At 37.2% G+C, this 23,516-nt stretch overlaps 1 pseudogene; it reads right to left on the reverse strand.

Moving 5' to 3' along the window:
• Positions 1–6,387: 6,387 nt before the first annotated feature.
• LOC122435728 overlaps positions 6,388–23,516 on the reverse strand; it is a 64,602-nt pseudogene continuing 47,473 nt past the window's right edge.

The following is a 23,516-nucleotide window of genomic DNA, read 5'->3' on the forward strand; positions in this document are numbered from 1 at the left end:
AGACCATTTATTGTATAACTCCATTTATATGCAATGTCAGAATAGGCAAATGCATAGAAATAGAAAATATTTTAGTGATTAACAAGAGTTAGAGGGAAGAGAGGGATGAAGATGACTGCTTCATAGTAAAGGGTTGCTTTTGGGGGTGTTTAAAATATTCTGGAATTAGTGGTGATTTTGCACATTTTATAAATATACTAAAAAACACTGATTCCTACACACTGAAAAGTTAAATTTTATGCAATGTGAATTATATCTCAATAAAAATGTTATTAAAAATATTGATGGCTCTCTCCAGGAAATATAATGAATTCAAAATGGATCCTGGAATTTTTCATAAGTATTTCTTCATCTAAAGCATTTGCAAGGTTTTCTTTTTACCCACCTGGTCCAGAGAAATATATGTATATATAAAACCAAGGGGGGAAAATTCAGCATGTATAGAAACTTAAATGAAAATGAAAAACTCTGTGTAAAAACTGGGAATGTTTTGTAATGAGCCACGGAAAAAACAAATTTGTTTAACCTTTTGGGTCCCAAGGTCCCTTCTGTGTTCAAGTAGTTGAGTCTGGTAACATAACTTGCAGTAACAATCATTGGCTGCTCAACATCCATTTAGAGGACACTTTTTGTATATTTTTAGCTTTCTGTCTCAAAGTGGAAATTTCAGTGTTACCTCAATCAGTTGGCTTTCAGAGATGTTCAGAAGTTTCAGAGATGAAAGCAGAACACAAGAAAGAGAAAGAAAAAAACAATTCTTAAAAATGCAAGAGTTCTCCAGTGCTCTGAAGGCTGAACAAAGATACGTGTGTGTGCACATACAGGCATACAAAAAGCAAGGGAGTGGATGCTGAAGAAACAAGTCTCAGAAAATGTGGTTTAAAAAGATAACTTGGCAGAGCAGCATATAAATAATGTCAGAGGATGTGAAATATTCATTTCTACCTTTCTGGAGGAAACTGTAATATTCCCAAAGAGGTTGACCATTGAGTATCACAGAATAAAGGCACAAAACATCAGGAAGTGTCATAAATAAAAAAAGCCCGTAATTTTCTTTTCTTTTTTACTTTTTAAAACAAAGATAAACAGGAAGTAAGACATGTTCTTTTCTTAATGGCTTAAATGAAGTATAACTAATACATAATAAACTACAGTATTTGTAAAGTGTTCAAAATGGTAGTTTTGCCGTACGTTCACAACTGTAATACCATTACCATAATCAAGATGCAACAAATCAACAAATCCAACATCCCCAGAAATTTCTTAGTGTCCCTTTGCAATCCCTCTCTCTCGTTCCCTCCAAGCCACACTATCCTACCTCCAAAACTTCCCCCACCTTCTCTGAGCAGCAACTGCTTATTGGCATTTTGTCACAGCATGTTACTTTGTATTTTCTGGAGTTTTGTATTAATGAAATCTTACAGAGTCTACTCCTTCTTTTCGGGCTTCTTTTAATTACATTATCTTGAGATTCATATTGTTGTTTTTTTTTAATTAATTTATTTTTTTTATTAGTTGGAGGCTAATCACTTCACAACATTTCAGTGGGTTTTGTCATACACTGATATGAATCAGCCATAGATTTACACGTATTCCCCGTCCCGATCCCCCCTCCCACCTCCCTCTCCACCCGATTCCTCTGGGTCTTCCCAGTGCACCAGGCCCAAGCACTTGTCTCATGCATCCCACCTGGGCTGGTGATCTGTTTCACCATAGATAATATACATGCTGTTCTTTCAAAACATCCCACCCTCACCTCAATCAAAAAATGGGCCAAAGAACTAAACAGACATTTCTCCAAAGAAGACACACAGATGGCTAACAAACACATGAGATTCATATTGTTTTGTGTGTGTTTTGTGTTTGTTTCGTGTTTTAGTAACTCACTCTTTTTATTGCCTGTACCACAATTTTTATTTATTTCATCTGTTGATTGACATCTGAGTTGTTTTTCAGTCCCAAGTTGTTGCAAATAAAGCTGCTATAAACACTTGTGTATAAGTGTTTTTGTGTGGTCATGTGCTTTCATTTGTTGATTAACTTCTGAAAACATACAAACTATTAATATGGCAATCAGGATTTATTTTGACTCAAAAGCAGTATATTACCGATTTTTTTTTACTCCAAGATGAATTTCTTTCCCTTGAAGTTTTAAGTTATCTAAAATCCTTGCTACAAATTGACAAAACTACTGCTATTTGAATCAGTTCTGTGTAATAATCTGTCAAATCATCAGTAGTACAATTATATGGTTGCTTGTAAATTACAATGCAATTTACAATTGCAAATTAATGCTTTTTATTTTAAAATATATTTTATGCTGATGGTAGGTATCACTGAATTGTCAGTGACCTTTCCCTTTACTTTTCCTTTTTTTTTAACCCTGAGATGTATAAATTTTAAAATAAGGCAAAGTTATTTGAAATTATTTTTGTATGGAATAACAAAAGACCCCAAATAGAGCAATTTAGAGAAGGAACAAAGCTGGAGGCATCACACTTCCTAATTTCAAATTATATTACAAAGTTACAGTAATCAAAACATCACAGTACTGGCATAAAAGCAGACACATAGACCAATGTAACAGAATAAAGAGTGCAGAAATAAATCCATGTATATAAAGTCAACCAATCTATGACAAGGGCACCAAAAATATACAATGGAGAAAAGACAGTTTCTTCATTAATGATGCTGGGCAACTGAATATCCACATGCAGAAGTATGAGATTGGACCCCTGGGAAAAGGGTTTTGGAGAACATTTATTGATTTTTCTATAGCAAATCTGTTGAGATTCATTTCTCATATTTTTCCTAGCTTTTACCATGACAGTACTGGATAAGATACTGTTCCAATCCAGCCCAAATTAATGTATTGTGAGGGCTGCTTTCATAAGAGTCTGGGTTGCTTGAGATCAAAGATACGTTCACAATGTTTGCTGAATAAAGGAAGAAGGAGTGGTAAGAACTGTGTTGTTCATATCCTACATATATTAATATTGGTTTATCACCTTAGGGCTTCCCTAATAGCTCAGTTTGTAAAGAATCCTCCTGCAATGCAGAAGACCTAAGTTCAATTCCTGGGTCGGGGAGATCCACTGGAGAAGTGATAGACTACCCACTCCAGTAATCTTGGGCTTCCTTTGTGGCTAAACTGTTAAAGAATACTCCTGCGAAACTAGTACAGCCGCTATGGAGAACAGTGTGGATATTCCTTAAAAAACTGGAAATAGAACTGCCATATGACCCAGCAATCCCACTCCTGGGCATACACACTGAGGAAACCAGATCTGAAAGAGACACGTGTACCCCAATGTGCATCGCAGCACTGTTTACAATAGCCAGGACATGGAAGCAACCTAGATGCCCATCAGCAGATGAATGGATAAGAAAGCTGCGGTACACATACACCATGGAATATTACTCAGCCATTAAAAAGAATACATTTGAATCAGTTCTAATGAGATGGATGAAGCTGGAGCCCATTATACAGAGTGAAGTAAGCCAGAAAGATAAACACCAATACAGTATACTAACGCATATATATGGAATTTAGAAAAATGGCAACAATAACCCTATATACAAGACAGAAAAAGAGACACAGATGTATAGAACAGACTTTTGGACTCCATGGGAGAAGGCAGGGGTGGGATGATCTGACAGAACGTCATCAAAACATGTATATTATCAAGTGTGAAACAGATCACTAGTCCAGGTTGGATGCATGAGACAAGTGCTCGGGGCTGGTGCACTGGGATGACCCAGAGGGATGGGATGGAGAGGGAGGCGGGAGGGGGGTCCAGGATGGGGAACACATGTAAATCCATGGCTGATTCATGTCAATGTATGGCAAAAACCACTACAATATTGTAAAGTAATTAGCCTCCAACTAATACAAATAAATGAAGAAAGAAAAAAGAATCCGCCTGCAATGCAGAAGACCTGAGTTCGATCCCTGGGTTGGGAAGATCCCCTGGGAAAGGGAAAGGCTACCCATTCCAGTATTCTGGCCTGGAGAATTCCATGGACTATACAGTCCATGGGATCACAGAAAGTCAGACACTAACAAATTTTTGTTGGGATATAGTTGCTTTACAATGTTGTGTTAGTTTCTGCTGTACAGCAAAGTGAATCAGCTATAGGTATACATATAGCCCCTCTGTTTTAGACGTCCTTCCCTTCTAGTCAACACAGAGCACTGAGTAGCATTCCCTTTGCTACACAGTAGGTTCTCGTTAGTGATCTATTTTATGCTTAGAAGTATATATATGTCAATTTCAGTCTTCCAATTCATCTTACCCGTCTTTCACCCTGGGTATCCATAAGTTTGTTCTCTACATCTGTGTCTCTGTTTTTGTTTTGCAAATAATTTCCTCAGTATCATTTTTCTAGATTCCAGATATAAGTCATATTATATGATATTTGTTTTTATCTTTCTGGATTACTTTGAATGACAGTCTCTAGGTCTATCTACATCTTTGCAAATAGCACTATTTTGTTCTTTTTATGGCTGAGTAATATTCCATTATGTAGATATTATATATGATACTACATCTTTATCCATTTCTCTGTTGATGGACATCTAGATTGCTTCCATGTCCTGGCTATTGTAAATAGTGCTGCAATGTATACTGGGATGGATGTATCTTTTGGAAGTTATAGTTTTCTCCAGGTATATGCCCAGAAGTGGGATTTCTGGGTCATATGGTAGTTCTATTTTTAGGTTTTTTAGGAAACCCCATACTCTTCTCCATAGTGGCTGTAACAATTTATATTCCCACCAACAGTGTAGGTGGATTCCCTTTTCTCCACACCCTCTCCAGCATTTATTGCTTATAGATTTTTTTTAAGATGGCCATTCTGACCAGTGTGAAGTGATCCCTCCCTGTAGTTTTGAATTTTCACCTCCTTGTGATACCTTTAATAATTAGTGATGTTGAGAATCTTTTCATGTGCTTATTGGCTATCTATATCTCTTTGGAGAAATGTCTGTTTAGGTCTTATATCCATTTTTTGATTGGGTTGTTTGTTTTTTTGTTATTGAGTTGTATGAGTTGTTTGTGCATATTGGAAATTAACCCCTTGTTGGTTGCATCATTTGGAAATATTTTCTCCTATTCTGAGGGCTGTCTTTTTGTTTTGTCTAGGTCCATCTTGCCTGTGGGAGCACTCGTCCATTCAGATGTTTTGTAGGCACTGAGTTTTTCCTAAGCTGCTCATGGGTGTGTCAATTCATGGTTTGCACAGCTGTGAGGAGAGATTTCAGCTTTTTTTCCTTAGTTGCATGGCCTCTGGTGCTCAGCTGTGGTTTTAGCCCCACCTCTGCATGTGGGCCACTCACAGGGGTCTGCTCCAGAGACTACCCTGGAGTACTCCGGTCCACTCCAATGAGGATGGGGTATGGAGGTGGCATGGCCTTGAGGGTCATAGGAACCCCAGCAGCAATAGGTGCATGAAAAATTTGGTGAGAAATCCGGCCCCGTTGGTGACGAGGCATGTGGGGAGGCCCATAACCACTGGCACAAGAGATTCAGCCCTGGGTAGGAGCCTTTCCTAGCTCCTGGCCACTGGCATAAGATATTCAGCCTCGGCAGGGGCCTTTCCTATTGCCCAGTAGCAGATGCTCAAGGGCCATACCCACTGGGGGCCTTACCCTGGGGTTTGGCTGCAGGTGTGAGAGGGCCCAGCCCTGGTGGTGGCCTTTCCTGGAGCCTGGGGTGCAGGGGCCAGCATGTGGGGAGAGAAGCTGCAATAGCAGCTTCAGTCTCTGCGCATGACTCAACAATGGCACCTCCACAAGCATTCTTGGTTGCAGATTTCCTCACTCCCCACCCCCTGAGGCTGTCTCCTTGCATCCAGCAGCAGTCCTCTCCCCGAGTTTGCTCTCCAGTCCCCATGTTCCAGCTCCCAGCCCCTGTGCACACTAGCAGACACATTTCCCAGGCTAAAGCACACAAGGCTGTGGCATGGACCATCTGTGTAGGTCTCACTCTATCCTGCCTGCCACAGACCGGCCATGTCACTCTCCTCTTACAGCCCCAGATGCTCTCCTTCTGCCCCAACCGACCTCCCCGTCAGTGAGGAAGCTCCCCAGATGTGGGAACCTCACCACTCTTTCGGCTCCCCCTCATAGGGGCACAGGTCCCACCCCACTTCCTCTCTACTTCTTTTCCCTTCATCCTTCATCCTACCCAGTTACATGGGGATCTTTCTTGTCCTTTCTGGTGCCTGAGGTCTTCTGCTCATGTTAAGCTAGTGCTGTGTGAGAACTGTTCCATCTTGATGCATTTGTGGAGTGAGACCAACTTCATGTCCAGCTACTACTCTGCCATCTTGCTTTCCCTGCCTGACAGCATGTGTTTTAATCTGTTGTGTGTCCTTGAGCAAGTGTCAGCTGCCTGGTGCTCTTTTGGGTCTTCTAGCTCTGAACTCTGGAGTCTCTAGCTTCAAGAGTAAGGTCTTAAGGTTAAGAAGGTCATAATTACTTCCAGATTCCTTCATCCTCAATTCTATCTGCCCACAGATCCATCCCAGCGTGGTGGCTGATTCTCCTGCTGCTCTGCACAGTGAACTGAAAAGGGCTCTCTCTAGAGGGGTGCAGCAGGTAGCACCTGGGCTCTGAGGGAGCAAGCAATTCACAGAGACCCCAGAAAGCCAATGGCCTAGAGCCATGTGTAGGTGAGAGAGGTCTAAACCTGGTCCCCCATGCAGCGGCACCTGCCTTTGATGGGAGTGGCAATGGGAAATTTATGTCTACATTTCTAATTTTCCTACAAGGAACACATTTAATAATAATAAGGAAACAGCTTTGCAAAAACACACTGCATTCAGCATGCGGTTTCAAGGCTCTGGCCCCCGTATCTCCTGCACTGCCCCCTCACCACCCAGCTCTGCAGCACAGGGTCCCAGGTTTCAGTGTTGGTTCATCTTTAAAGGAAGCTCTAGACAGACCTTTAATACACTTGATCTTAGCTGAAAGGCCCAGAAGCAGTAGATAAACCTTTAATAATAAAATTTTATACTTAGTGTCTTGGGAGAAACTTCATGTATATTATGCCATACTATGCTGCAATCCTCATGAAAATCTCATAGGGTAGGTAGTAGTAGTATTATCTTTTTACAGAATTCTAGACGCTGGAGAGGTTAAATAGCTTGTCTTAATCACATAACTACGAAAAGGCAGAATAGGGGTTGACACTTGGATTTGATGAACCCCACAGGTTATTTGTGGGGTTCATCAGGGAAAGACATAGAAAGAGATGGTTGGATGGTATCACTGACTCAATAGACATGAGTTGAAGCTAGCTCTGGGAGATGGTGAAGGACAGGGAAGCCTGGTGTGTTGCAGTCCACGGGGTTGCAAAGAGTCGGACATGACTGAGTAACTGAATAACAACAACAGGTCATTTGTGAAGGAGGGAGATAATATTTAACACTTATTCTAGGCAAGAAACTCCATTAAATGCATTATAAAATTGTCTAAAAATTTAATTACCACCATGAAGTAAGAACCATTATGACCTCCATTTTACAGTTCTATGTATTTCCATTGGGCTTCCCTGGTGGTTCAGTGGTAAGAATTCCATATGCCAGTGCAGGATACTCCAGTTCGATTCCTGGGTCAGGAAGATCCCCTGAAGAAGGAAATGGCCACCTACTCCAGTATTCTTGCCTGAGAAGTCCCATGGACAGAGGAGCCTGGCGGGCTATAGTCCATAGAGTCACAAGAGTCAGATATGGCTTAGCAACTAAATAACAACAACAGTTTCCATAACTAAATATAGAGTTACATATATTGTACCCAATGTTACATATACTGGAAGCAAGCAGAAGTGTAGGAGGATAATCTGGGTTTTCTTATCCTAGTTGAATGTTCTTTCCTTTATGCCACATCTTTTATCTATTAGGAGAATTATCTTAAGACATGGAGAGCAATCCCCTTTCTTGGGCACTTTGGGATCAAGTTGAGCTTGAGCAGTAGTGATAATTCTGGAATTTAAATTTGGAGAATGAGGACAGACATAGTTAACTTATGTTTTCGATGCTACACAAAGAACATTGAAGTGGTCTAAATTTTTCCTTGATTGGACTCAAATTGACACCATTCTCTTATCTCCGTTTAAAATAATTACAAGCAGAGAATAAATTCAATAGTTTTGTAACCAAAATCATCTTAAATAGTCAGAAGTCAAACACATTCATCTTTTTGCCCACAATCTCAAGACAAAATTCTGTGGCAGATTAGTAAAATGAAAGACCACAAAATTAACCAAATCTTAATTTTTCTTGTCATATAATAAACAATAAGGCAATATTACTCTTTATACAAAGATATGCCACTGCTTAGGGATATGGAGATAAATATGAAACTGAAAAATCTAGTAGGAAAGATTAGAATTTAATCAACAATTATGGATGAGCATAGAATACCATTTTTATAATATTTAAACACTTTTGGTATCTGATGATAATTACTAACCAACTGCTCTCTTGTTTAAAGAGACCTTCCATAATTTAGGGTAATATTAATCTTATTCAATACTCAAGACTCTTATAGAATTCTTAGAAAGTAAAAGTTTTAATTATATTTAAATATGACATGGAATCAGTCCCTAAACCATATTTGTAAAAAACAAAAGTTAGACCTAGAGTAAAAATTGATGACAAAACTGTACAATTTAATTACACTGAGTCTATGTATTAAAATGTCCATTAACAGCCTTTTAACTTCAGAAAGATTTGTACTATGTTCAGTGAATGATTTAATGTCAAGTCAAAGATCTTATCCTTTATTTTGAGTTACCAAATTCTAGTTCTATTTTTTAAATGTATAATGTATTGGTCTAATACATTTAATATCATTGAGATAATCATATTCATATACTTCAATTTCATCAAACATGAAAAGAATACATAGCTATTGTACAAATTAAAAAATATAAAAATTATGTGAAGGAAATAAAATCAAGCATTATCCCACTACTCAGAGATAACCTGTTAATATTTTTAGTGTATACCCTTTTCAGGTTTTCTATGCTTCTTATATCCTATTTTAAAAGAGAGATCTTTCTCCACACATAATTTTGCATCTTGTTTTTGTTTTTTTCTTGATATGATATTATTGAATTTGCTTCTTCTTATCTTATTCACACTTTGGCCCACTCTCATCCAGTTTTCCACCTTTCCAATGAAACTGATGTCTAAATGGACACATTTCTGTCTTCATCTTTCCTAAGAACTCAAATGCCATTGTCCTATATGGCAGCCACTAGCCACATTTGGCTATTAAATTAAAAGAAATTCAGTTCCTCAGTCACAATAGCCATATTTCAAGTGTTCAATAGCCAACTATGGCTAGTGGCAACTGTGTTCTACAGCACAGATCTAGAATATTCTCATTACTATAGAAGCTTCACTTGGACACTGCTGTCTCAACAACTTTTGACAAAATTATCCAGTCCTTCCGTTTCAAGAAAGTTTCCCCACCAGCTACTATGAAAACCTACTCTCCTCTTAACTTTAATATGGCCTGTTCTTGGTCTCCTTTACTGGATCCTCTTATTTTTTTTTTCCAAAAAAATTGTATTTTATATTGGAGTATAGCCAATTAACAATGTTGTGATAGTTTCAGGTGCACAGCAGAGAAACTCACTCATACATATTGATCCTCTTATTTTCATCATAAAAATGTTAGCATATCCTAGAGCTTAATTTATAGACCTCCATTCCTTTTACTCTGTACCCTTACCTTAGGTGATCAGATCAAGCCATGGATTTAAATAACATTCCTAAACTGGCTACTCCCAAAATTATATCTCCAGCCACAATCTCTAACTTTGAACTCCAGACATATGTCTATTGTATATGAAAACATTTTTGTTTTCAACTTAATATGTTGAAAATTGTCTTATTTCCAGTCCTCCAAAATCTACCAAGTTAGTCTAAAAATTAAAAGTCACCTTTTAGTAATGCTTTTCCCTCTACTCTCAGAATCCATCTCCTTTTCTTTATTTAATAATTTAATAAAGAAGTACTTAAGGCATGCTGAGAGAAAAAGTTTAATAATAAAGGGATGAGAAAAGTACAAAATGATAATACAATAAAGGCAAGTGTTGTGATGTTAATTCTAAAAAGAGTTAAATTGTAAACTGTGCCAAAAGCAGTATTTCATGTTCACAAGACATACATTCTTGATAGAAAATATGCTTCAGATTATATAAAGGAAACACAGGTGAATGTACAAAGAGAAACTGCAGATGAATCAATCTTCAAGGGATGGATCTTTTCTCATAACTTATTTAACAGATCAAGGTAAACAAAAATGCATAACAGTTTTGTGAATTTGGATAATTCATTAACTATCTCATTCTGAACCATACAAAATTGTATCAAAAGTACATATTCTTTTTAAATACTAAATATCAATAGAAAGTAAAATATTATATTTAAAAAACTTTTGTGCTGACAGCCAAAATTATAAAATATCTCAGAATAACATTGGCAAATGAATGAAATTTTTGTAAATTACTTTGGTATTTAAAAGACAAGATCCTTAATAAATAAAAAGATGTGCCACATTATTTGATAGGAGGATTTGACAAATAGATTATAAATTTCATCTCTAAGTGCTAATTTAGTGGTTTAGTGGTATAGCTAAGATTATTTTGAAAATAACAATGAACAGAATTTGCAGTGCCAGATTTGAAAATATTTATGTATTGTAAGGCTAAAATAAATCAATGCATGACTGATAAGAGAATAAACAAAAACTGCTTATCTACATAATATATGTCTTTATCTATGTGTATGAACTTTATATATCATAAAGGTGGCATTTCAAATCAGAAAATACTGATGGGGCAATTGGCTGCCAAGTTATTCCTAATCACAGAGGTAAAGTTTTAAAAATCTTACAGGATAAGACTAAGAGAATTGATTGCAGTTAAAAACATTTTTCTGTATCTAAGAAATCTCATGAATAATTAATCAAAACTCAAAGGCTAGTGAAACCTGGATAATATTTGCAACATATGACAGAATAAGGGTAGATACAATTATTATGTAGAGTTCTAACAAATAAATGAGGCAATCACAAATATCCCAGTAGAAAAATGTTTGAAGGGCAAGAACATGAAACTTACAAAAGAAGGAATAGGAAAGGTAAACCTATAAAAATAAATTCCATATAATTAAATAGTAATCAAATAAATTTGAACTAAAAATACTGTAATAATATTGTTTCTATAGCTTCTCTATCAAATTAAAACAAATTTCTTTATGGTTAAATATCCAGTATTGACAAGGAATTGAAAATTTTCATACTTTGCTGGTGTGATTATAATTTACCATGACCTTTAAGTAAGGGAAGTAATTAATATGTATGAAAAGTCTTTAAGATATTTGTCAAATATGAAAACTGACTCAAATTCCACTCTTATGAAATTATATTGAATAACTAGAAATAGGCATAAATTCAATGAAATCTACAGGATAATGCTTTCATTTTTCTGTATAGTATTATTTCATAGGAAGCATGAATTTATATATATATATATGTGTGTGTGTACATGTATGTATATATTTGTATAAACAAGAGATGATTTGCTTGAACAAAGCAAGATCTATCAAATCTTGGCTATTGTCATCAAATAAGGTATCTACATTATACTTGTCCCACTCTGTCCAGAAGTATGGTGACCCAGTCCTTCCTTCAGGTGTACCAAAGCTCTTCTCTTTTCTGCTTCCACCCACAGACTTTACTTATGGACTCTGCCTCGCTGGATACATCTATCACAGGCTTCCCAACAAGCTGTATCCTGGCAACTGCCATTCTTCTATGAAATAAGAAAGAGAGAAGAGGGAGAGTTAACTAGAATGGCCCCAGCCTTGTCCCAAAAAAATTTCCTTGAAGCCGAGAGAAGCCTGTTCTGCTCTTTAAATGGTCTGATCCTTGAGGATAAGAGTCAGGTACAGGTGCTTTTGGCATATATGTGCATGCTCGGTCATGTTCGACTCTGTGACTCCATGGACTGTAGCCCACAAGGCTCCTCGATCCATGGAATTTTCTAGGCAAGAATACTGGAGTGAGTTGCCATTTCCTCCTCCAGGATCAAACCTGGGTATCCTGCACTGGCAGGCAGATTCTTTAAGACTAACACCACCTGGGAAGCCCTATGTGTTTTATTTCTATACTGTATTTCTATAAAACATTTCCCACCTTTTTACAGGTTAGCATGTGTAATCTAATTTACTGCTAAGTCAGCACTTGACTTTTCAAGCAAAGTTTTGAGTAATAGTTCAGTTCAGTCTCTCTTTGTGATCCCATGGACTGCAGCACGCCAGGCCTCCCTGTCAATCACTAACTCCCGGAGCCTACCCAAACTCATGTCCATTGAGTCGGTGATGCCATCCAACCATCTCATCCTCTGTCATCCCCTTCTCCTCCTGCCCTCAATCTTTCCCAGCATCAGGGTTTTTTCAAATGAGTCAGCTCTTCGCATCAGGTGGCCAAAGTATTGGGAGTTTCAGCTTCACATCAGTCCTTCCAATGAACACTCAGGACTGATCTGCTTTAGGATGGACTGGTTGGATCTCCTCGCAGTCCAAGGGACTCTCAAGAGTCTTCTCCAACACCACCATTCAAAAGCATCAATTCTTCGGTGCTCAGCTTTCTTTATAGTCCAATTCTCACATCCATACATGACTACTGGGAAAACCATAGCCTTAACTAAATGGATAATAGATTATTAGTTAAAGATTTTGTTTTAGTTATTAACTTTTCAGGGGTCTGCATAAATATTTTCATGGGCGATTGAAAGAGGCTGCATCAGGATTTGCTAGCCAAAATCATGACCAACTGTTAACCTTTTTCTCCCTGACTGTGAAAACAGTGTTTTAATATTATGGAAGTAGATATCATGATGATATACTTGTTAGGCATCATAAATATCTTGGACAAAATGGAGTATAATTTTTAAACAGCTTCACTGAGTTATAATTCACATCCCATGCAATCCACCCATTTAAATTCTATAATTAAATGTTTTATAATATATTCACAGAACGTGAAACCATCACCATTCCAGAACATTTTCCAGAACATTTTCATCATTACAAGAAAGAAACCCTGTACCCATTAATAGTCACCCACTGTTTATCCCCAACCCCCATCCAAGTTCTGGGCAACCATTAATCTTTCTGTCTCTACAGATTTATCTCTTCTGGACATTTCATATGAATTGAATCACACACTATGAGTTCTTTTGTATCTGACTTCTTTCACTTAACACAATATTTTCAAGGTTCGTCGTTATAGAAGCATGAATCATTATTTCATTCCTTTTTACTCCTGAATAACATTCCATTGTATGGATATAAAATATTTAGCAGTTGATGCACATTTAGGTAGTTTCTACTTTTTGTCTATTATGAATAACACTGCTACGAAAATGTATGTATTTTTAAGACATGTTTTCATTTCTCTTGGGCATATACCTACGAGTGGAATTGATGGGGTATATGGTAACTTTGTGTTTAGCTTTTTGGGGAAATACCAAGCTGTATTTTACAGCAACTTCACCAGTTTACCTCCCCATTGAGGTGCAGATTCAATCCCTTAGTCGGGAAGATCCCCTGGAGAAGGGCATGGCAACCCACTCCAGTATTCTTGCCTAGAGACTCTCATGGACAGAGGATCTTGGGCTACAGTCCATGGGGTCGCAAAGAGTCAGACATGACTTAGCAACTAAGTACACACAAGCACACGGCATTGTAGGAAGGTTGTTGTCATGTTTTGATTATAGCCATGGTAGTAGATATAAAGTGGTGTCTGATTGTGGTTTTGATTTGCATTTCCTTGATGACTAATGAGGTCAAACACCGTTTCATGTGTTTCTTAGCCTTTCATATATCTTCTCTGGAAAAATGTTTTTTCATGTCAATAGATTTAATTTTTAAATCATATGCTATTTATTGTCTGTTGCCATGGATGTGAAGGCATATGGAAAGTATTTGAAAAATAAAATACCTAGTGCATTACACCTTCCTGTTTTTACTGCATTCTTCAATTCTTTGTGTACTGACCAAACCTTATCAGAGATACCATGTGAGAGCTTTAGAAAATGTCCTATTTTTCATCTTACATTCCTGATTACATGTTTGTCATTAAAATCTCTTCATTTATATTATCTAACTAAAAGCAAGATCAGATTCCTTAATTTTAGAATTTTGAATAGAAAGTACATTAGCTATTACTGTGAATTTAAATTCCAAAGAAATCTTTCAAATGTTTGATTTATTAAATCAAATTCATTTTAACCCAGGAGGAAACTGGATCTATATGTAGCAGGATACTTTTTTCTTTGTGTTTAATGATCCACCATCTTAAAGAAGATAGAGGAATTACTTGAGACAGACTGACAAGTCAGCCTTAAACGTACTCAGTGTCTATTAGGAAAATACTTCTACAGCTTTCTTACTGTCGTCCACTTGTTCCTTCTCCTTCATTCTGCTTCTGCTAAGGCTAGAGCCCATCTTGACTGGGCCATGTGCTCTTACTACCCCCAAGTGGCTCCTAATTGACCTACAGTTGGACTCACTAGTAACAAGGAACTCAGTCACCTTTAGAAGCAACTCGTTTTGTATTTGGACAGATGGCTCAGCAGTAAAGAATTCGCCTGCAATGCAGGAAATGCAGGTTCCACCCCTGGCTCAGGAAGATCTCCTGGAGGAGTGGCAACCCACTCCAGTATTCTTGCCTGGAGAATCCCATGGACAGAGAAGCCTGGTGGGCTATAGTCAGGAGCAAGCACTCACTCAACCTGAAAGAGGATTATTTCCCTACTTCTCCATTCCTTCTGATTTAGCAAAAGAAAGTGAGGACAGGTTGTTTGAGAGGACACTCCATTTTGATTGCAACTGCCTACAACAAAGCCCCCAGTGGAAGCGAAATTCTTCCTGCCCCTCATTATGCTCTTGGTTCCATGGCTCACACTCTGTGCTGTGCTGTGTTCAGCCACTTCAGTCACGTCTGACTCTTGGCGACCCTATGGACGGTAGCCCACCAGGCTCCTCAGTCCATGGGATTCTCCAGGCAAGAATACTGGAGTAGGTTGTCATGCCTTCCTCCAGGGGATCTTCCCAACCCAGGGATTGAAACTGCAGCTCCTGAAGCTTCTGCATTGCAAGCAGATTCTTTACCACTGAGCCACAGAGGAAGCCCCAGCTCATACTCTATCCATATTCAATTTCTGGTTCTTCTCAGATCCATTCATTTGCTTCCTCAGTCTACTCACTATCTCTGGCTAATAAGCCATCAGTTAGTAATAAAAATGCTTACTTAGAGAAGAGAGACATTGTTCCCACCATTATTTTTCCAAGCACCTTTCTAATATTTTTCTCTGTTGTCCATTCTCTGCAATATAAACTTTTTCTCATTAATCAGATTAGTTGTACATGCCTTCCTAGAAATCTGCTGACTAACTACTGGTCTCAAATGTGTGTGTGTGTGTGCATGCTCAGCTGTGTCTGACTCTTTGCAACCCCATGGACTGTAGCCCACCAGGCTCCTCTGTCCTTGGAATTTTCCAGGCAAGAACACTGGAGTGGGTTGCCATTTCCTTCTCCAGGGGGTCTTCCCAATCCAGGAATCGAACCCGTGTCTCTTGGGTTTCCTGCAATAGCAGGAGGATTTCTTTACCACTAGCACCACCTGGGAAGAAATCTCTTTGCTGACTACTGGTTTCAAATAAGAAATTTAAAATAGAATTCTTTTGATGGTAAATATTAAAGGAGGTGGAGAGAAGTATCTGAAGTCACTTTCTGAATTCTTTGTCTCATTTTATGTGGCTGGTGAGCAAAGAGTAGAAAATTCAGTGGTTCTTTATTCAAACTTGTGTGGGTATGGATGTGGGTGTAACTGTCGATGCTCTTCTCAACTTGCATTAAGTGGCGCACATGCACAAACACTTATTAACTTGGAGATTAATCTTTCTTTAGTAATAAAAAAAAGTTTTAATCACAGCCTGGAGCATGGGGAATCTAGGGTCACAAAAATTATTTAAAACAAAAACTTAATTCATATAGAAGTTTGCTGCAGATAGAAGCTTCCCCTAGTGTGCCGTTTTTCTAAGCCTTCTTTTCTGTTCCATACCATTACCTGAAGGTGGCACCGTTCTCACAAACTAATTTCTCAGGACTCAAAGGTAGGCACTCATCTTGCCAACAATATTGAAAAGGTCAAACCACTACAGAAAACCACTTTATATCACTGAAATATATTAAGCAAGAAAATTCAGATAACTTATGCTCATCTCAAAGATGACAACAAAAAGAGAAAATGAGAGAAAAATCTCATCATATAGCTGCATAAACAAACCTTTATGCTGTGATAGTTGCTCACTGACGTCCAACTCTTTGCAATCCCGTGGACGCCTGCAATCCCGCCAGGCTCCTCTGTCCATGGGGATTCTCCAGGCAAGAATAATGGAGTGGGTTGCTGTGCCCTCCTCCAGGGGATCTTCCCAACCCTGGGATCAAACCCAGGTCTCCCGCATTGCAGGTGGATTCTTTACCACCTGAACCACTCGGGAAGCCCAATCAAACCTTTAAGAAGAATCAAAAGAACAGAAAAATGAAGATGATTATGTTTTAAAGACTAAAGGGAGGCTGGAGGGGGTGATCGGGATGGGGAATACATGTAAATCCATGGCTGATTCATGTCAATGTATGGCAAAAACCACTACAATATTGTAAAGTAATTAGCCTCCAACTAATAAAAATAAATGAAAAAAAAATAAACGAAAATGCTTCAAAACTTCTACAAGCTAATAAGACCCATGAAACAAAAGTAACTGCCAGGGCACAAAGCATGCTGTTTCAAAGAACAGCATCTAAAAGGGAGTTTTAAGAAGAAATTATCGTATAGTTACACTTGCAGTTCCCTGCTTTAAATGACCCTTTTCAGTGGTTCCACATCTCCTGAAACAGTTCTGGGCAAAGAGTAACTTCTAGTATTTCTTTAGAAATGTCTTCAAAATGCCAAGTAGCTCAATTTGTTCCTGGCTTTGCTGAAATTATGTATTTTATAATCAGTGAAAAAAATAAAAGCCAATCCAAACCTTATCTACTCTTGGAGCTAGCCCTGGATATAGCATGTGTTTTGTCTACTCTGGCCCACACAGAAACAAAATGTCAGAGGCCAGTTTTTAGGATGGAGAATAGATATTATAATGTGCAGCATAGACACAAACTTGAAAGGCCACCAAAATTGTTACTCAGAATGTCAAATGTTTGAGACCAACTTGTTTGGTCATAACAACACAAAATGGAATAAGAATCTTCTGTGACATACTTCATATACCTTAGTCACCAATGATTCCTGTAAGAACATGCAGTTTTATATCCACTGTGATGGTGCAGAATTCCAAATCCTGGCAGAAAATGGACTTCTGACTTCATGGGCCCATTCTGGTTTTGAAATGAAGGCTGAAGTAAATGTAGACTTGTCTTTATAATGGGAAAAAAAACCTCTATTTTTTTCCATTCCATTCCCTTTACTTATGATTATGTATTTAGACCAAAGTTGGCAAACTGTAGCCTGGGCAAAATCTGGCCTGCCACTTGTTTGTGTAAAGTTTTATTGGAACACAACTGTGCCATTTATTTCTGTATTCTCTATGGCTCTATATTTGCACCACAACCACATGGTTTAGTAGTTACAACAGAGATTGCTTGGCCTGCAAAACTGAAAATAATTTCTTCTAGATTAAAGTTTCACCAATCCCATACCAGATTGTGATATCCATGCCCCACCCCTCGAGAAGGTAAGTTGCATGGCAGCATGAACTATACATATATCTTATTCACTACTGTATTCCTTTCCCTTAGCTCAGTGTCTGGTACATAACTGATGTTCAATAAATATTGGTTGAATGAATGAGGGAATAAATAGTACCCTGAGCATATTCAGGCATGCAGTTTTTTTCTCCATGCCCAGATACAAGAAAAACCGTCATACTGCACTGCCCCTACATCTTCAGACAGCTGCATCATGAAGTCTGAGTGAGAAGATTGGAAGGAAACCAAGGCTGGAGCAGTAACTGAAGCAATGGCTTAACATCTGAGTCACATTGTTGGCATAGTTCACTCATGTACATCTCTCTTAGATTGTGTGGCTATGATAATGATGGTCATCATTTGTGAAGTACTTGGTATGTATCAGGAACTTTGTATGCATTGTATTATATAATATTTATAGCCCTGTAACATATGCACTATTATCATCATTCCCATTTTATAAATGAGCAATGAAGACACAAACCTTAAATAACTTGCTAAAGGGAGCAGAGATGTGGAAGCAGAATGGGAATCCAGGTAAGGTGATTCCAGAGCCTGGTATAGAAGAAGCAGAATTCCTTGTTCAATAGAAGTGTGTTTTGTTTTGTTATGATGGTCAGAATAGTTGCAGGAATTCTCTGATTTGGTCACAGCTTTATAAAATGCTGTTCTGACTATAAATACCAACTTTCCCCCTTCCATCTTTGTGTCAAAAAACAAAGGAGTATCTCTGTACTAACTTCTCCAAGGGGTAAATGCTGACGGAAAAGAAGATTTTGAAGAGGTGAAAATTAATAATGGCAAATTCAAAGACAGTGACAAATGCTTTGAAGAACTGAGGCATCAGATTTGGTCATCTCTGCTAGAGCAGTTTCAGTGGAAGGGTGAACCTTAATACCTAATAGTGGAAGGTTAAAAGGAAACAAATGTACCAAAACCAGACAAAGACATCACAAGAGGGAATAAAAAATTCTAAACCAATACCCCTCATTAATATAGACATAAAAATCTTTTAAAATTCTAGAAAAGCAAATTCTGCAATAGGCAAAAAAAGGAGTACATACCACAGCTAAGTAGGGATTATCCCAGTAATGCTATAGTTGATTCAGCATACATAAATCAATCAGTGCAGTTCACCATGTTAATGCATTAAGAACAATATTCTCAATAGATGCAGAAAAAACTTTTAACAAAGTCCAGCATCTTTTACCATAAAAACACTTAACAAACTAGGAATAAAGGGGAGGTTCTTCAATCTGACAAAAAGCTTCTATGAAAACTTTAGAGCTAACATCTCAATTAATGGTGAAAAATCAAAAGCTTAAGATCAAGTACAAAACAAGGATGCCCTGTCTTCCCACTTTTATTTCACATTATACTGCAAGTTCTAGACAGGGCATTAGGAAAGAAAAAGAAACAAAAGGCATTCAAAATGGAAAGAAAGAAGTAAAACTATATTCATAGATGACATGACCTTATACTCTAAAAATGATAAGAAATAGCCCCCAAACTATTAGAACTAACAAATTCAGCAAATTTTTAGACTATAAGAACAATATACACAAAAGATTGTACAACCATATATAATTGCATTGTTTTTTATACAAGTATATTGTATTCCATTGCAATTCCTATACAATCTGAAAATCAAATTAAGAAAATAATTTCATTTAAAATCAAAAAGTGTTAAATACTTAGGAATAAATTTAACCAAAGAGATGTAAGATTTACACAATAAAAAGCTATGAGAACATTATTTAAATAAATCAAAGATGTATGTAAATATAAAGAGAGTCCATGTTCAAAGATGGGAAGACTAATATGAAGATGACAATACTCTCAAAATTTATCTACAGATTCACAGCAAGTCCTATTGAAATCTCAGCTGCCCCTTTCTGTAGAAATAGATAAGCTGATACTAAAGCCACGTGGAAATAGGAATAGCCAAAACAACTGGGAAAAATAACCAGGTTTGATGGCTCACACTTCCCATTATCAAAATTTAAGCTCTTGTAGTCAAGATTGTTTGGTACAGGCATAAGAATACCTCTCTCTCTCTCTCCCTCTTTCTCTCTCTCTCTTTCTCCATATATATGTACACTATTGAGTTCTCAGGATAAATACCCATAGTGGAATGGTTGGGTCATATGGTAGTTTTATTTCAAGTTTTTAAAGAAATCTCCATACTGTTCTCCATAGTGGCTGTATCAATTTGTATTCCCACCAACAGTGCAAAAGGGTTCCCTTTTCTCCACACCCTCTCCAGCATTTATGTTTGTAGATTTTTTTGATGATGGCCTTTCTCACCGGTGTTGAATACTTATATATGGGATAAAAATGAAAGTATAAAGATGAACCTACATATTTATAGTCAATTGATTTTCAACAAGGATGCCAAGACAGTTCAATGAGGATTCAACAAATGATGTTGTGACAACTGGATATCCACATACAAAAGGATGACTTTGAAACCTTACTACACAATATACAAAATTTGATTCAAATTGTATCAAAGATCTAAATATGAGTTTAAACTATAAAACTCTTAAAAGAAAACATAGGCATAAATCTTCATGACTTTGGATTTGGCAATTTATTTTTTTAGATATAATACTGAAAGCACAAACAACTAAAGAAAAAACTAGATAAATTGGAATTCATTAAAATTTTGTGCTTCGAAAGACACTATTTTAAAAACAGAAAGACAATCCATAGAATGGGGGACAATATTTGTAAATCATATATCTGATCAGGATCTCATACTCAGAGTATATGAAGAACTCTCACAACTCAATAATGAAAATGCAAACAATATAGTTTAAAAACGAGCATAGGATTTAAATAAATATTTCTCCAAAGCAGATATACAAATATCTAATAAACACACAAAAAAAGGTGCTCAATTCATTAACCATCAAAGAAATGCAAATCAAAACTATAGTGGGACACACTTCACACCTACCAAGTATGTCTTTCAAAATGACAGGTAATAACAAACATTGACAAGGATGTGTAGAAACTTGAACTTCCATACATAATGGTGCAGATGTAAAAATATGCAGATGCTTTGGAAAACAGTTTGGCTGTTCCTCAAATTTTAAACATAGTTACTATATGACACAGCAATTCCATTGCTAGTTATATACCCAAAAGAACTGGAAACATATGTCCACAAAGAAGCATGTACACAAATACTCATAGCAGCATTATTCAAAATAGTCAAAATGTAGAAACAACCCCAATGTAATCAACTGATAAATGTATAAACAAAATATGGTATATTCATCAAATGAGATATTATTCAACCATAAAGAAAAATCACATACTGATTTGTGCTATAGCATGGATGAACTTTGAAAACATGCTGAATGAAAGAAACCGAATACAAAAGGCCACATATTGTGTGATGATATTTATATAAAATGTCCAGAACAGGGAATTAGTAATTGGCAGGCTTGGGAGGGGAGATTGGGAAGTGACTGTTAATGGGGATAGGGTTTCTTTTTGGGGTAATGGAAATATTCTGGATTTGGACAGTGGTGATGGTTATGAATATACTGAAAACCATTTAAATGTTGAGTCTTATTCGTATGTGAACTATACCCCAATTTTGATCATTCTGAGGCTAAAATATAGTAGAGAACCAGAGAAATCCCCAGATAAGAGATCAAGGTCAACTAAAAAGTTACAAAATGAGGAAGCTTAGGTATGTTTCAAAGTATGTTTGAAGATGTTAAGGAACCAGTGGAGAAACAGACCAAAAATGTTGGATGGAGACAGAGAACACACTTCTAAATGCTTATCTTTAACTATAGCAGAGAATACTAGGAATGCATCATGCATTTGGTTTCCTTCCCATATGACATTAGAAGCTTCTAAGCCCAAACACAGAAAAGAGCAAAATGATCCAATTAATCTTTCCAAGTGCAATATTTATGATACATGTGCATGACAGTTTTTTTAAATAACAAAAGCACATGAGATTTAATGGTTGCTATTTTGTAACAGATATAAAATTGATAGCATCCAAATAAATGAAAATGAGAAGAATGAGTTGGACTGGGTTTATTAATTTTCCAATGTTGAAAGGGAAGGAAAAAGCCCTTGTAAATATTGTATGTTGATGCCACATATGATAGAGGTAATACACTGTTATGTTTTCAGAATAGTAATTTTTCTCATGCCACTTCTCCTCAAAGTATAAATCAAACATAATCTGCTTGCACTGTAAAGTTTTTTTTCCCCAAGAATATAATATTTTATTGATTTGTCTTGAAGTTCAATGAGGGTGAAGATAATATCCTGTACAACAGAAAAGTGAATCCAGAGCTAGAAGCAGACCTTACAAAACGACGGAGGAAAGCACAGATGTAGCCTAAAACAATGCATTCTGGCCCATTTTTGTACAGTTCCAAAACCGTCTTTTCACATTAGTGACTTGCCGAGAACCAGATCCCAGAAATCTGCCCGAGTTATGTAGGAGAGGAAAGATAATTTCTTCTTTTAGGTTCTCCTTCTAGGAGGCTGAGATATCCTTGTAGTAAAAAGACTGATTAACGGGAGAAAAACAAACAGAAGTTTAGTAACATGTATACCTCCTTTATACATGGGAGAAACCCAGAGAAACTGAGTAACTCCCAAAAATGTCCCAAACCACCATCTTAAAAATCATTTCCAGCTAAAGACAAAAGAAGATGTTGGTGAAGCAGGGATGCTAGTTCATTTCAGTTCAGTTGCTCTGTCGTGTCCAACTCTTTGCGACACCATGGACTGCAGCACACCAGGCTTCCCTGTCCATCACCAACACCCAGAGCTTGCTCGAACTCATGTCCATCAAGTTGATGATGCCATCCAACCATCTCATCCTCTGTCATCCCCTTTTTCTCCTGCCTTCAATCTTTCCCAGCATCAGGGTCTTTTCCAATGAGTCAGTTCTTAGCATCAGGTGGCCAAATTATTGGAGCTTGAGCTTCAGCATCAGTCCTTCCAATGAATATTCAGGACTGATTTCCTTTAGGATTGACTGGTTTGATCTCTTTGCAGTCCAAAGGACTCTCAGGAGTCTTCTTCAACACCACAGTTCAAAAGCATCAACTCTTTGGGACTCAGCTTTCTTTAAAAAGTTTTTCTTTTTTAGGAATGCTAGTTACAGGAGGTTATCAGGCAAATCACAATATACAAGGGCATGGTTGTTATGCAGATTTAAGTCCCTGCCTTCCCCATCTAGAGATTTGGTCATACTCCTCTTTCTGGTATAGCCAGGAAAATACAAATGGAAATTTCCCTCATTACTATATCTCTTAGAAGAGGGTAACTTTTGCTATACTTTTATAGTTTCTCCTATATCTGCTGTTTTAAAAATAATCAGACAAAAATAATCCTTATGCCAAAAAGCCATATTTTTGGGTAGCAAATTCTCCTCCCCTTCAAATGAATGAGTCCTGATTGTGACAAACGCTTCAAGAAGAACCAGTGATTTTGAACTATTCAAAGCGCAAAAGCTAACCAACACGTGTTCTTCATATGTTGAATATTTAACTAAATAAGTTTCCCTTCATGTTCTTTTAATGCTTCAGGTAATAAATAGAAAGATAAATGGACCCAATATCTTGTCTTAGATTAACATGTGCTACTATTAACAGGGCATTATGAATGATAAGATAAACCATCATTGACTCTGTAGG

This window comes from Cervus canadensis, chromosome X (assembly GCF_019320065.1).
Source record: "Cervus canadensis isolate Bull #8, Minnesota chromosome X, ASM1932006v1, whole genome shotgun sequence".
Lineage (NCBI taxonomy): Eukaryota > Metazoa > Chordata > Mammalia > Artiodactyla > Cervidae > Cervus > Cervus canadensis.